We start from the raw sequence: 15,625 nt of genomic DNA on the forward strand, positions 1-15,625 counted from the left end.
TTTTTCAGAATATAATTTTTTTGTGGCAGGTGCTCTCCCCACCCCAATGTTAGTTCGAGTATTGTGGAGAATGCAAAATTGTGCCAAGATCAACACAGTTGCTGCTGCTTTCCATTTAAGAAAAAAAGGGAGAAGCAGTGATACTATCACGGCTAGTGGTAATTAGGGATGTCAGAGAATTCCGCCACGGATCTCAGTGAGGCCGAATGCCAGTGCATTCGGCCCCCCGAAATCCATGAGGGAACGAAGCCCCCTCACCCCACGAAATGGGCCCGGAATGGAGCACCTACCTGCTGCCATCCGCGCTGACTTGCAAATGGCGGCCACGTCTGCAGCCGCCATTCGCTTCCTCCATATAGCCATGATAGGCTACGTAAATACTTACGTAGCCTATCACGGCTAAACTAAGGGAACGCAAATGGTGGTGGCTATGGCAGGTGCCATTTGTGTTCCCTCCCCCCCCCCGCCATAATAGCCTACGTAAATATTTACGTAGGCTAAAACAGCAAAAAAAGGGGACGCAAATGGTGGCCGCCGTAGCCGCCGCCATTTGTGTCTGCTGTGTTTTGTTTTTTGCCGTGATAGGCTATGTAAATATTTACATAACCTATCACGGCAAAATACAGGGACGCAAATGGCGGCGGCTACGGCTGCCGCCATTTGCGTCCCTGCAGGCTGCCCAGCGGCCGCCCTGGCCGGCAGCTCCGTGGAATCTCCACGGAGCGGAGCTGGCTGGAGAGAATTTCAGGGGGAGGGATGGAGCGCCTGCCCCTGACCGTGAACGTCACCCTTCGAAAAGGTAAGTGACTTTCGTACATCCCTAGTGGTAATCTCCATCCCTGAGAAACTGTTGAAAACTTTCTCCTCCCCCTGGAGAAGTGTGGTGAAATGATCTGGTCTCACCAATTTCTCTGCCCAGCAGTAGGTGGAGAATTCCAATGGACCACCCAGCAATAGGTGGAGAATTTTTCTGCCCAGGTATAGGGCAGATAACTTCTCCTCCCAGCAGTAAGGTGGAGAATTCCAAGAGACCGCCCAGCAATAGGTGGAGAATTTTTCTGCCCAGGTATAGGGCAGAGAACCTCTCCTCCCAGCAGTAAGATGGAGAATTCCAAGAGACCACCCAGCAATAGGTGGGGAATTTTTCCGCTCAGGTGTAGGGTAGAGAATTTCTCCTCCCAGCAGTAAGGTGGAGAATTCCAAGAGACCGCCCAGTAATAGGCGGAGAATTTCAAGAGACCGCCCAGCAATAGGGCGGATAATTTCAAAAGACCATTTGAATCCAGCTCCAGCTGACATCATCACCATGGGGCAACAGTGCAGGAGATCACTTCCCTTGCCCTCCCACTTGTGGGCTTCCTGGAGGCAACAGGCTGGCCTGGGTAAAAACCCAGGATGCTGGGAGGATTGGGTCCCTCTTCGGTATGATCCAGCAGGACTTTTTTATGAAAATAAAATAAAAATCTTATTTGAAGAAAAACAACATGAAAAAGTTGCAATTAACCAGTTCAGCAGCAAGGGGATGTGAAATAGTCCTTGGATTTTGGGAAATAGCATTGCTATCAGTGAACACTTGGATTTCAATGCAAACGTAACCCCTCCCCTTCTGAAAGTTACAGATCTGATTTTGCAAATGAATGGCCTGAATAAGCGGTGGCAATTTTTCTGCAAGGGGAAATAACTGTGGAAATAACAGTGAGGGTTTTACACATCCTCTGTGCAAAATATTGCCTTGCTCACTTCCCCCCAAAATCATATCTCCCACATCAGTGAATTTCGTAGAGAAGGATGAATCTGTCAGGTTCAGTTCTGCACAGTTTTTCATTTTTACTACATTAACTTCATTCCATCCCATTTCCAGATCAGTTTGTTAATTTGTTTTTTTAAAAGCCCCTGTAAAAATTAATACATAATTTCTTGTGCCTTTATCTAAATCAGGGGTGGGCAAATTGTGGATATCATTGGACTACAACTCCAATTTCTTGTGCCTTTATCTAAATCAGGGGTGGGCAAATTGTGGATATCATTGGACTACAACTCCCATTCCCCTTCATGGATCACTGCCTTGTTGTGGCGAAGGGGCTTGCGTAACTCAGTGAAGCCATAAGCTATGCCGTGCAGGGCCACCCAAGACGGACAGGTCATGGCAGAGAGTTCTGACAAAATGTGGTCCACTGGAGAAGGAAATGGCAACCCACTCCAGTATTCTTGCCAAGAAAACCCCATGGAACGTATCACAAGGCTAAAAGAGATGACGCCGGAAGATGAGCCCCTCAGGTCGGAAGGTGTCCAATATACTACTGGGGAAGAGCAGAGGGTATTTCCAAGTAGCGCCAGAAAGAGTGAAGCGGCTGGGCCAAACCCGAAAGGACACTCAGCTGTGGATGTGTCTGGCGGTGAAAAGAAAATCCGATGCTGTAGAGAACAATATTGTTTAGGAACCTGGAATGTCAGATCAATGAATCAAGGTAAGCTGGAGGTGGTCAAACATGAGATGGCAAGATTGAACATCGACATCTTGGGAATCAGCGAACTAAAATGGACAGGCATGGGCGAATTTAATTCAGGTGACCATCATATCTACTATTGTGGGCAAGAATCCCTTAGAAGAAATGGAGTAGCACTCATAGTCAACAAAAGGGTGGGAAAAGCAGTACTGGGGTACAATCTTAAAAATGATAGAATGATCTCAGTACGAATCCAAGGCAAACCATTCAACATCACAGTAATTCAAGTCTATGCCCCAACCACTGAGGCCGAAGAAGCTGAGGTTGATCGGTTCTATGAAGACCTACAACACCTTCTAGAACTAACACCAAAAAAAGATGTCCTCTTCATCATAGGGGATTGGAATGCTAAAGTAGGAAGTCAAGAAATCACCGGGATAACAGGCAGGCATGGCCTTGGTGTACAAAATGAAGCAGGACAAAAGCTAATAGAGTTTTGCCAAGAGAACATGCTGATCATAGCAAACACTCTTTTCCAACAGCACAAGAGGCGACTCTACACATGGACGTCACCAGATGGTCAATATCGAAATCAGATTGATTATGTCCTTTGCAGCCAAAGATGGAGAAGCTCCATACAGTCAGTAAAAACAAGACCTGGAGCTGACTGTGGCTCAGATCATGAGCTGCTTCTTGCAAAATTTCGGCTTAAATTGAAGAACATCGGGAAAACCACTAAACCATTCAGGTATGACCTAAATCATATCCCTGATGAATATACAGTGGAGGTGAGGAATAGATTTCAGGGATTAGACCTGATAGACAGAGTGCCTGAGGAACTATGGACGGAGGTCCGTAACATTGTTCAGGAGGCAGCAACGAAATCCATCCCAAAGAAAAAGAAATGCAAGAAAGCAAAGTGGCTGTCTGATGAGGCTTTACAAGTAGCTCACGAAAGAAGGGAAGCGAAAAGCAAGGGAGAGAGGGGAAGATATACCCAACTGAATGCAGAGTTCCAGAGAATAGCAAGGAGAGACAAGAAGGCCTTTTTAAATGAACAATGCAAAGAAATCGAGGAAAACAACAGAATGGGAAAGACTAGAGATCTCTTCTCTAAAATTGGAGAAAAAATTGGAGATCTCAAGGGAAATTGGAGATCTCAAGGGAACGTTTTGTGCAAAGACGGGCATGATAAAGGACAAAGAAGGCAGGGACCTAACAGAAGCAGATGAGATTAAGAAGAGGTGGCAAGAATACACAGAAGAACTATACAGGAAAGATCTTCATGTCCCTGATAGCCATGATAGTGCGGTCACTGAACTTGAGCCGGACATCCTCGAGAGTGAAGTCAAGTGGGCCTTAGGAAGCATTAGTAACAACAAAGCTAGCGGAGATGACAGTATTCCAGCCGAGCTATTTAAAATCCTAAAAGATGATGCTGTTAAAGTGCTGCATTCAATATGCCAACAAATCTGGAACACTCAACAGTGGCCACAAGACTGGAAAAGGTCAGTTTACATTCCAATTCCAAAGAAGGGCAATGCCAAAGAGTGTTCAAACTACCGCACAATTGTGCTCATTTCACATGCCAGCAAGGTGATGCTCAAAATCCTAGAAGCTAGACTTCAGCAGTATGCGAACCGAGAACTACCGGAAGTACAAGCTGGGTTTAGAAGAGGCAGAGGAACTAGAGATCAAATCGCCAACATTCGCTGCATCATGGAGAAAGCAAGAGAATTCCAGAAAAACGTCTATTTCTGCTTCATTGACTACGCTAAAGCCTTTGATTGTGTGGATCACAACAAACTGTGGCAAATTCTTAAAGTGATGGGAGTACCAGACCACCTTACCTGTCTCCTGCGAAACCTGTACGAGGGTCAAGAAGCAACAGTAAGAACCAGACATGGAACAACCGATTGGTTCAAAATTGGGAAAGGAGTACGACAAGGCTGCATATTGTCACCCTGCTTATTTAACTTATATGCAGAGTACATCATGAGAAATGCCGGGTTGGATGAATCACAGGTCGGAATTAAGATTGCTGGGAGAATTATCAACAACCTCCAATATGCAGATGATACCACCCTAATGGCAGAAAGCGAAGAGGATCTAAAGAGCCTCTTGTTGAGGGTGAAAGAGGAGAGTGCAAAAGCTGGTTTGAAACTCAACATTAAAAAAACTAAGATCATGGCATCTGGCCCCATCACTTCCTGGCATATAGAAAGGGAAGAAATGGAAGCAGTGACAGATTTTACTTTCTTGGGCTCCAAGATCACCGCAGACGGTGACTGTAGCCATGAAATTAAAAGACGCTTGCTCCTTGGGAGGAAAGCTATGGCCAACCTAGACAGCATAGTAAGAAGCAGAGACATCACCTTGCCGACAAAGGTCCGTCTAATCAAAGCTATGGTTTTCCCAGTAGTAATGTATGGCTGTGAGAGCTGGACTATAAGGAAGGCTGAGCGCCGAAGAATTGATGCTTTCGAACTGTGGTGCTGGAGAAGACTCTTACGAGTCCCCTGGACTGCAAGGAGGTCAAATCAGTCCATCCTAAAAGAAATCAACCCTGAGTGCTCATTGGAAGGACAGATAATGAAGCTGAAGCTCCAATATTTTGGCCACCTAATGCGAAGAGAAAACTCGCTGGAAAAGACCCTTATGCTGGGAAAGACTGAAGGCAAAAGGAGAAGGGGACGGCAGAGGATGAGATGGCTAGATAGCATCACCGATGCAATGAATATGAACTTGAGCATGCTCCGGGAGAGAGCGCAGGACAGGAAGGCCTGGCGTGCTATGGTCCATGGGGTCATGAAGAGTCGGACACGACTGAACGACTGAACAACAACAACAACAACTCCCATTATCCTTCATCATTGGCTATTCTGGGAGTTGCAGTCCAACACTATCGGGAGGGTCACAACTTGCCCATCTCTGATCTAAATGTATGCATTTCTCTACACATTTTCTGAAATATATGGATTTTTGTATGCATTCTAAATATAAACATTTTTGCACGCAATTTCCCCTAATATAAGACAGTTTTGTATGCACCTTTCCCTAATATAATTTCTACTTGCATTTTCCCCTATTGTATACATTTTTCTGTGCATTTCCCCCTCTTATTTGCATTTTTTAACCATACTTCTTATTTGCAAATTGCATCATAAAGTTTGGGAAAGTGTGAATATCACAATATATTCTGCTTTGTGTGTAGGTTTGGAAAATGGCAGAATGCTAATGTGGCAAGTTCACATTTTTGAAATGCAAACCCAACAGATTCCTCAGCCCAACCCCTAGAATTGTGCAAATGGAATTCATGACTACAGAAACTGCTCCTAGAAGCCCGCGTTCATAGACAGGAATACAGGAATCGGACTTCTACCAAGTTCAGGCCGTTGGCCGATGTTGCTCAGTATTGCCTACATTGACTGGCTACAGCTCTCTGGGTTCTCTCTACCTCCAGTATCCCAGGAAGAAGATCATTACAAGGGTAGGGATGGGGGAGAATTCCACCACAGACCCCAATGAGGCCGTAGTGGACGCCACTTGTGTCCTTGTTCATGCGATAGGCTACGCAAATATTTGCGTAGCCTATCACGTCAAAAAACAGGGAGGCAAATGGCATAGTGGATGCCATTTGTGGCCGTAAAGCTGGTAGATTAACCTAAATGCAGCCATAAATGGCTGCATTTAGGCTAATCTACCAGCTTTATGGCCGCAAATGGCTCCCACTACGCCATTTGCGTCTGGGGACTTAGCACAGCAATATGGTATGGCAATGGCTGCTGGCCGTATCGCCACTCGCCAGCGATGCGGAGCTGATGGCCAGCTCCGCAGGATCAATGTGAGGCGGAGCCAGCCTGGATGGATTCCAGGGGGAGGGATGGATTGCCTCCCCGTGCAGGCGGATTCCCCCCTGGAACAACGGGTGGGGAATCCACCCATCCCTAGACAAGGGGGAAACTAACTTGGCCCTGTACATCGGGCAGAGAGGGAAGAGCTGCAGAGAGCTCGCTCCACCCTCCTTGCTCGAAAGAACTCGCAGCTCCAACTGACTGTTCTCTGGGTCTGAAGGCTCTGGCCTCATCCATCAGCCAGAGAACCTCCTGCTGGGAAGCTGCACCAGGAAGACCATCATCCCAAGGAGGAAACCAACCTGGCCCAATACATCCATCAGCGAACATTTGCTCTCTTTCCCCTCCTCCCTCCCAATCCCTTTTCCTTTTGTGTCATGTCTTTTAGATTGCAAGCCTGAGGGCAGGGGCTGTCTTAATACTAGCCTTTGTAAGCCACTCTGGGAGCCTTTTTTGGCTGAAGAGTGGGGTAGAAACGCTCCAAATAAATAAATAATTCTCAGGCAGGGGTCTTTCCAAGCTCTGCCTGGAGAGAAGAGGGATTGAATCTAGGGAAGGGCAAACTGCCCCACCCCACATGCTGCTTGCCGGACCCCTGCCCACTTACCTGCCCTGTTCGGAGCCAGTGAGCAGCGTGCAGCCACCTAACTCCTCAGCAAGCCACCATTTTGCATAAAAAATGTGACTTGTTTTCGTAAAATACATTTTACCTAAATGGCAGCCATAAAGCGGCCATTTATGCAAGATTACAGGCACGAAACAGGCTAAGGTCGAGACATCCAGCCATTTCTACCACTAAAGCTCTTCTAGAAGATGATTTCAATATCCACAACACGTGGAAACAACATTGGCTAGGAAACTGCCCTCCACAATGCCAAAGCTTGCCCTGCATCTTGGACAAACCACCTGGATTTGACCAGCCCTGTGCGATATGGACAACCTTGAACCAAATTCGCATGGCAGATGTGCAGATGCCCTTTATAAATGGGGCAAAACAATTGTGACTGTGGGGCTGAAAAACAAACTATCCAACACATAGTGACAGAGTGTCAAAACCAAGCCTACAATGGAGACTTTGCTGTGACAACTGAAGTAAAAATCTATATCTGTAACCTAGACATACATTTGTGATCTTCCTGTCTATATTTTATATTTATTATGCTCTATGTTTTTATTGTAATGTGATGTGAATGTGCCATACGATAAACAAACAAACAAACACGAATGGTCTATTCAAGCCTGCAGTCTTGTATAAATGGCCGCTTTATGGCTGCCTTTAAGCAAAATGGCAGCTCACTGAGGAGTCGGGCAGCTGTGCCAGACTCCACCTCCCATCGGACTCCTGCGAGATCCCTAACTGAACCTGGGCCCTGCTACAGGCAAGTCATGCAAACTACAGCCTTTCCACGTCCCTCTAGGATTGGTAGGCAACATGAAGCCTCTGCATTGGTAAGAGCCTAGCACTGTGTCCTTGCCTGGCCGACAGAGCACTTTCTTTTGCCTGCTGCATTTCCAAACCCAGCTGAAGCAATTCTCCCCGGGGACCCTGTTTTGGAGAATAATACACACTCCGTGTCTGGATTTGGTTACGGCCCCTGACAACCCCGGCGTGGCCTTGACGCCTTGTCTCTCTCGACAAGCCAAGCCAATTTCTTTCCCTCTTTTTGAAACTTTTTTGTTGACATCTAATGCAGGATTTAAGAGTGAACCACAACAGACCAGTCTTTTATGCTACCACAATCATCTTCCACCCCTTCAACAATTAGATTGTTATGGGAAAGTCCCCTTCACGTCAAAATATCTGAAAACTTTATCAGAGACGAGTACCTGGGGTTAGAGTTTGGGCTGCTTCATTCTTCATTTCCCTGAAGATTCGGTGTGAGTTTTCACAAAGTGCCGGAGGGCTGGCGAATGTCCTACATATTGTCTCTCTTAAACGACAAAGCATCCCTTCCACCCGGCAGGATGGAAAGAAATGTAACTATTTGGGCTATGTTTCAGTTATGACTCTGGTGTGAAAACTAAAACTATTCAACCTTTCCTTGGGAAACTTGTGGATAATTATATCTCTGTGATACAATCTAAGGCCTACATTATTGTGGCTTCTGCGGATCTCCGACGTCATCGTCCTCACAGCTTTCCTAGGGGCATATTTTGGAAGGCTTCCAAAAACAGTTAATGCTGAAGCAGAGAGCATTTCTACCGATGCCTTCTTCAGCCCATGACCTAGAGATGAAATCCAAGGTCCCAATCCTCAATGAAAATTTGTAATGTAGCCCTAACAAATCTTGGACACAAGCTGTGGGCGATTTTGGGCATGGTGCCAAAGTGTGAGAGGGAGACACGAAATTGACCCCCATGAATGAGGAGATATTCTACATTCAGTTGTGGTAAACCTCTGAATGCCAGTATAGGGCTAAGGGCAAACAACAGTTGATGGATGAATCAGTCAAATCCAATTCTGCTCCGTTTCTCATTTTTCCTGCATGATGTTCCATCCCATTTCTGCACCAGTTTGCAAACTTGTTTTTTAAGGCCTCTGTGAAAATGCATACCTTTTTACACACATTTATCCAGATATACCCATTTTTGCATTGTCTGCTTGCAGCAGTGCAAGGATAGAGTTCCAGCCAGGGACCAGTCTGGATGGGTACAAAAGGCAAGCTCAGTAGCAGATTACACAGGGAGGGCCAGAGGAGAGCACAATTCAGCAAGGCAAAACCAGATAGGATCTGTTGCAGAGACAATCCCTGCCTAGAACTGAAGGCTTTTAAGACTGAGCCTTCAGAGCCCCACCCAGAGCACAGCTGCAGGCCATCAGTGCCATCTCAGAATGGCCTACTCATGAATAGAGCCTTGCTCACAAGTATACCTTTACTCATTAAGAGCCCTTATTTCTCAGGCAGGTACTTTTGCCTCTGGCAGCTGTCCGAGCCTGAACCTTTAGACACTTGTGTTTTTCAGGGCTAGGTGGCTGCTCTCTTTGACTCCAAGAGGGGGCTAACTATGTTGTGAGGAGAAGGCTCAATGTCTGTCTCCCCTGAGGGTCCAGGATCCCTCAACACAGGTAGAAAAGTCATAGGAACATAGAATAGTAGGGTTGGAGGGGGACTATACGACTATAAAGTCCAACCCCTGCTCAATGCAGGAATCCAAGTCAGAGCATCCCTGACAGATGGCTGTCCAGCTTCATCTTGAATGCCTCCAGTGTGGGAGAGCCCACCACCTGCCTAGGTAACTGGTTCCAAAGTTCTCCAGAGGGGGCATCACATGTATGCACTTTCTCAAATATATGTACTTTTGTAGGCACTTCCAAATATTTGTTGTTCAGTCGTTAAGTCAAGTCCGACCCTTCGTGACCCCATGGACCATAGCAGGCCAGGCCTTCCTGTCCTCCGCTCTCTCCCGGAGTGTGCTCAAGTCCATATTCATTGCATATAACTTATATTTATTTAACTTATATAAGTTAAATAAGCAGGGCGACAATTAGGGGTGAACGAAAGTCACTTACCTTTTCTCGCAGCTTTTTCGCGGTGGGGGGGAGGCTTCCCACCTCGCCCAGCCGAAATTCAGGCCGGGGGGGGGAGGCTTCCCGCCTCGCCCGGCCGCGAACACGAAAGTAAAAAAAACAAACAAAACACGTCTCCTGATAGGCTACGTGACGATTCACGTAGCCTATCACGGCTAGATCTGGAAAGTCAGCCGTGATAGGCTACGTGAATAGTCACATAGCCTATCACGGGTGACTTTAAAAAAAAAAAAAAAGCGCGTACGCGAATGGCGGCCCCCATAGGGAGCCGCCATTCGCGTTCCTTATTTAGCGTTGCCCTTATTTTCGCCGTAGTCTATGTAAACATTGACGTAGACTACAGCAACTAAATAAGGAACGCGAATGGCGGCTCCCTATGGGGGCCGCCATTCGCGTACGCGCTTTTTTTAAAAAAGTCACCTGTGATAGGCTACGTGACGATTCACGTAGCCTATCACGGCTGACTTTGCAAATCTTGCCATGATAGGCTACGTGAATCGTCACGTAGCCTATCAGGGGACGTGTTTTTTTTTTTTCTTTCATTGCAATGGCGGGGGCGGCAGCTGGTCGAAAGACCGGCTGCCGCTCCCGCCCCGCTCGAACACCGGACGAACCGCCAGCCGGACCCGCCGCCGGGAGGGACATTCAGGGAAGCTAAGTCCCGTCCCGGGGGGGGGGGGGCGGGGGCCGGGGGGGCGGAGGATTTCTCCCCGAAACTTGTTCGGGGGGCCGAACACGTTGGCGCTCGGCCCCCCAAAGTTTCGGGGAGAAATTCTCCGCCATCCCTAGCGACAATATACAGCCTTGTTGTACTCCTTTCCCAATTTTGAACCAGTTGGTTGTTCCATGTCCAGTTCTTACTGTTGCTTCTTGACCCTCGTACAGGTTTCTCAGGAGACAGACAGGTAAGGTGGTCTGGTACTCCCATCTCTTTCAGAATTTGCCAGAGTTTGTTGTGATCCACACAATCAAAGGCTTTGGCGTAGTCAATGAAGCAGAAATAGATGTTTTTCTGGAATGCTCTTGCTTTCTCCATGATCCAGCGAATGTTGTCGATTTGGTCACTAGTTCCTCTGCCTCTTCGAAACCTAGCTTGTACTTCTGGTTGTTCTTGGTACTGCTGAAGCCTAGCTTGTAGGATTTTGAGCATAACCTTGCTGGCATGTGAAATGAGTGCAATTGTACGGTAGTTGGAACACTCTTTGGCATTGCCCTTCTTTGGAATTGGAATGTAAACTGACCGTTTCCAGTCTTGTGGCCACTGTTGAGTGTTCCAAATGTGTTGGCATATTGAGTGCAGCACCTTAACAGCATCATCTTTTAGGATCTTAAATAGCTCAGCTGGAAGTCTGTCATCTCCGCTAGCTTTGTTGTTCGTAATGCTTCCTAAGGCCCACTTGACTTCACTCTCGAGGATGTCCGGCTCAAGTTCAGTGACCGCACTATCATGGCTATCAGGGACATGAAGATCTTTCCTGTATAGTTCTTCTGTGTATTCTTGCCACCTCTTCTTAATCTCATCTGTTTCTGTTAGGTCCCTGCCTTCTTTGTCCTTTATTATGCCCATCTTTGCACAAAACGTTCCCTTGAGATCTCCAATTTTCTTGAAGAGATCTCTAGTCTTTCCCATTCTGTTGTTTTCCTCGATTTCTTTGCATTGTTCATTTAAGAAGGCCTTCTTGTCTCTCCTTGCTATTCTCTGGAACTCTGCATTCAGTTGGATATATCTTCCCCTTTCTCCCTTGCTTTTCACTCCCTTTCTTTCCTCAGCTACTTGTAAAGCCTCATCAGACAGCCACTTTCTTGCATTTCTTTTTATTTGGGATGGATTGAGTAGCTGCCTCCTGAACAATGTTACAGACCTCTGTCCATAGTTCCTCAGGCACTCTGTCTATCAGGTCTAATCCCTGAAATCTATTCCTCACCTCCACTGTATATTCATAAGGGATATAATTTAGGTCATACCTGAATGGTTTAGTGGTTTTCCCTACGTTCTCCCATTTAAGCTGAAATTTTGCAACAAGAAGCTCATGATCTGAGCCACAGTCAGCTCCAGGTCTTGTTTTTACTGACTGGATAGAGCTTCTCCATCTTTGGCTGCAAAGGACATAATCTGATTTCGATATTGACCATCTGGTGATGTCCATGTGTAGAGTCACCTCTTGTGCTGTTGGAAAAGAGTGTTAGCTATGATCAGCGTGTTCTCTTGGCAAAACCTTATTAGCCTTTGTCCTGCTTCATTTTGTACACCAAGGCCGTGCTTGCCTGTTATCCCGGTGATTTCTTGACTTCCTACTTTAGCATTCCAATCCCCTATGATGAAGAGGACATCTTTTTTTGGTGTTAGTTCTAGAAGGTGTTGTAGGTCTTCATAGAACCGATCAACCTCAGCTTCTTCGGCATCTATGGTTGGGGCATAGACTTGAATTACTGTGATGTTGAATGGTTTGCCTTGGATTTGTACTGAGATCATTCTATCATTTTTGAGATTGTACCCCAGTACTGCTTTTCCCACCCTTTTCTTGACTATGAGTGCTACTCCATTTCTTCTAAGGGATTCTTGCCCACAGTAGTAGATATGATGGTCACCTGAATTAAATTCACTTATGCTTGTCCATTTTAGTTCGCTGATTCCCAAGATGTTGATGTCCAATCTTGCCATCTCATGTTTGACCACCTCCAGCTTACCTTGATTCATTGATCTGACATTCCAGGTTCCTAAACAATATTGTTCTTTACAGCATCGGATTTTCTTTTCACCACCAGACACATCCACAGCTGAGTGTCCTTTCGGCTTTGGCCCAGCCGCTTCACTCTTTCTGGCGCTACTTGGAAATTCCCTCTGCTCTTCCCCAATAGTATATTGGACACCTTCCGACCGGAGGGGCTCATCTTCCAGCGTCATATCTTTTAGCCTTGTGATACGTTCCATGGGGTTTTCTTGGCAAGAATACTGGAGTGGGTTGCCATTTCCTTCTCCAGTGGACCACATTTTGTCAGAACTCTCCGCCATGACCTGTCTGTCTTGGGTGGCCCTGCACAGCATAGCTTATGGCTTCACTGAGTTACACAAGCCCCTTCGCCACAACAAGGCAGTGATCCATGAAGGGGTTCCAAATATTCAGGGTGTGCTTTTGGTTCAGTTGTATCCTCAACCAAACTGGACTGATTTGGACAGATTCAGGAGATGTCCAAACAGAGGCGGGACTACTCCAAGGCAGATCAAATCTGAATCTGAACCCCCCAAAGAGTGAAAATTCAGAGGAACACAGAGACACCAAGAGTGTGTCTCCAAAAATCAATACATTTCCCCCCAAGCTAGGGATGGCGGAGAATTTCTCCACGAATCTCGGGGAGGCCGAATGCCAACACATTCAGCCCCCCAAAATTGGCGGTGAAATTCTCCGCCCCCCCACCCCCCCGGGATGGGACTTACCTCCCTCGAATGTCCCTCTCGGCGGCGGGTCCCGGCAGCGGTTCCTCGGGGGCGGGGGTGGCGGCCGGTCTTCTGACCGGCTGCCGCCGCCGCCATTACAAAATAAAGTAAAAAAAAAAAAGTGATAGGCTACGTAACGATTTACGTAGCCTATCACGGCTAGATTTCCAAAGTCAGCCGTGATAGGCTACGTAAATCGTTACGTAGCCTATCACGGGTGTTTTTTTTTTTTTCACTTTTGTATTTCGCGGCCGGGGAGATGGGGCGCTTCTCCCCGCCCTGAATTTCAGCAGGGCGAGGCGGGGCGCCTCCCCCCCCGGCCTGAACTTCGGGGGGAGAACCGAAGCTCCTCCCCCCCACCGCGAAGCAAGCTGCGGGACCAGGTAAGTGCCTTTTGTACATCCCTACCCCAAGCTCTCCATGTAAGGAAAGCAACAGGCTGGGGAGAGAAGGGAGGGAGAAGAGGAGGAGTCATTTTCTGACTGTCAGATCTCACTTCTCATTAGGGATGTGTGAACCCACCCCCATCTAGGTTCTCCTGGAACCCTCCCAGCCCCAGTCCCTGCTCACCGGTCCCGGGACCGCCCTCAAGCCCCTCCTGTGCTCAGCGAGCAGCCCGCATTCACCCCGGCAGCCTCATTGAGTGCCGCAGTTGCCATTTTTTGAAAAGTACAATGGTGATTGCAAAAATGTGCATATTGCACATGTGTGGAAATGTGGACTTTCGCAAAAATGTGCATTTTCGCGCATACGCAAATATGCACATTTTTGTAATTGCCATTCTATTTTTCAAAAAATGCTGACAGAGGAGCCCAACCTTTGGGGTGAGTGCAGGCCGCTCGCCGAGTGGGGGCAGGGGGTGAGTGGGGGCAGGGGCTCAGCAAGCAGGGCTCAGGGGTGTGTGGGTGGGGAGTTCCACTGGATTCCTGGATGGAATCGGGTGCCTGCTCCATCCCTACTTCTTATCACAGTGAAGGGGTACCCCACGGCTCTCTAACTCCAGTTCTTTAGGGAAGGGACATCAAAGTAATATATATCGGACAGATCCAGTGTTTAGTGCACTTTGCTAGTTCTCTATCCCAGGAATAGGGGGCCACTAAAAGAGGTATTCTGTAGCAATGGCTGCTTGCTTGGAAAATGATGGGTGTTCAAGTCATTTTGCCTCTGCTACTGGATGCTCCGCACCCATCATCCCCCATGATCTGATTGCATTTGGTGCCCATAGAACAGAAAATGAACAAGCCTTAAAATGCTTTTCATTCATTGTAACTCCAAAACACCCACACCTACAATTTTATACAGGGTTCTTGCCTAGTGACACTTGCGGGACCTATGCCATTTCCATATAAATTACAAGAAAAAAGGAATGCGGTGGAAACATGGAGGAGAATAAGGGAAGTGAGTCACCCCGCCCCCATTTGAATACTTCCCTTGAACAAAAAAAGAAAGAAGTTTTGCAGCTTTCTTACCCAGGGTTAACTCAGTGCTGTATGTCATTTTCCTAACAATTGCCCACAAAAAAAATAGGGGAATAAGCACATCCTTCTTTTGTTATCCCCAAACCATAACAGCTTGCGCAAAGCTCAACTACAGTTGCTCAGAGGGAGCGGCTATGTCTAAACATTTCATTGTTTTTCCTAAGAATTTTTTTTTAAATGTTACTGGCAGTTCCTTTAAAAAATAGTAATCAGAATTTAAAGGCATCTAGCACAAAAAACCTTGCACCTATTTGTCTGAAATTTTGGCAGGTGTAGTCCTCTCATAGGGGACTACTATGCCTGCAAATGTCATCCAATTCTGACAACTGAAAAACATTATACCCGCGTGTTGATGTCCAATGATAATCAATGGAAAACGTGAAGATTTGGATTTCCAGATTTGGACCTGAAAGTGGGTGGCCTCCAGATTAGTCCAATCTGAATTAGACTGTTTTCCAAATTGCTGAATCACGGCCCAAACTGAATGTTGTGGTTGGTTCACTCCCCTACTAAATATACAGTTTTTGCAAGCAATTTTCCCTTGTATCATGTAGCTTTGTATACACTTTCCCTTCTCCTTCTTCTCCTTTTTTACATTTCTACACTGCTCCATAGCTGAAGCTCCCTGGGCAGTTTACAAAGGTTAACCATTAAAAATACAATATGCAAAATTTAAAAACATAAAAAACGCAGACACAGAGTATACACAGAGACAACATATCTAAAAAGTTAGTAAAAACTACTTTGAGCAATCAGCTGCACCATATATGCATTACTCTGTGGACTTTCCCCTAGAGTGTGCATTTTGGGGCATATCATTCCCTAATATATGTATTTTAGAGTATTTATTTGTAAACTGCCTCGCCACATTTGGGAAAGTG

Source organism: Heloderma suspectum, chromosome 15 (assembly GCF_057233095.1).
Source record: "Heloderma suspectum isolate Gila_16-S chromosome 15, 16-S_ref, whole genome shotgun sequence".
In the NCBI taxonomy this organism is placed as follows: Eukaryota; Metazoa; Chordata; class Lepidosauria; order Squamata; family Helodermatidae; genus Heloderma; species Heloderma suspectum.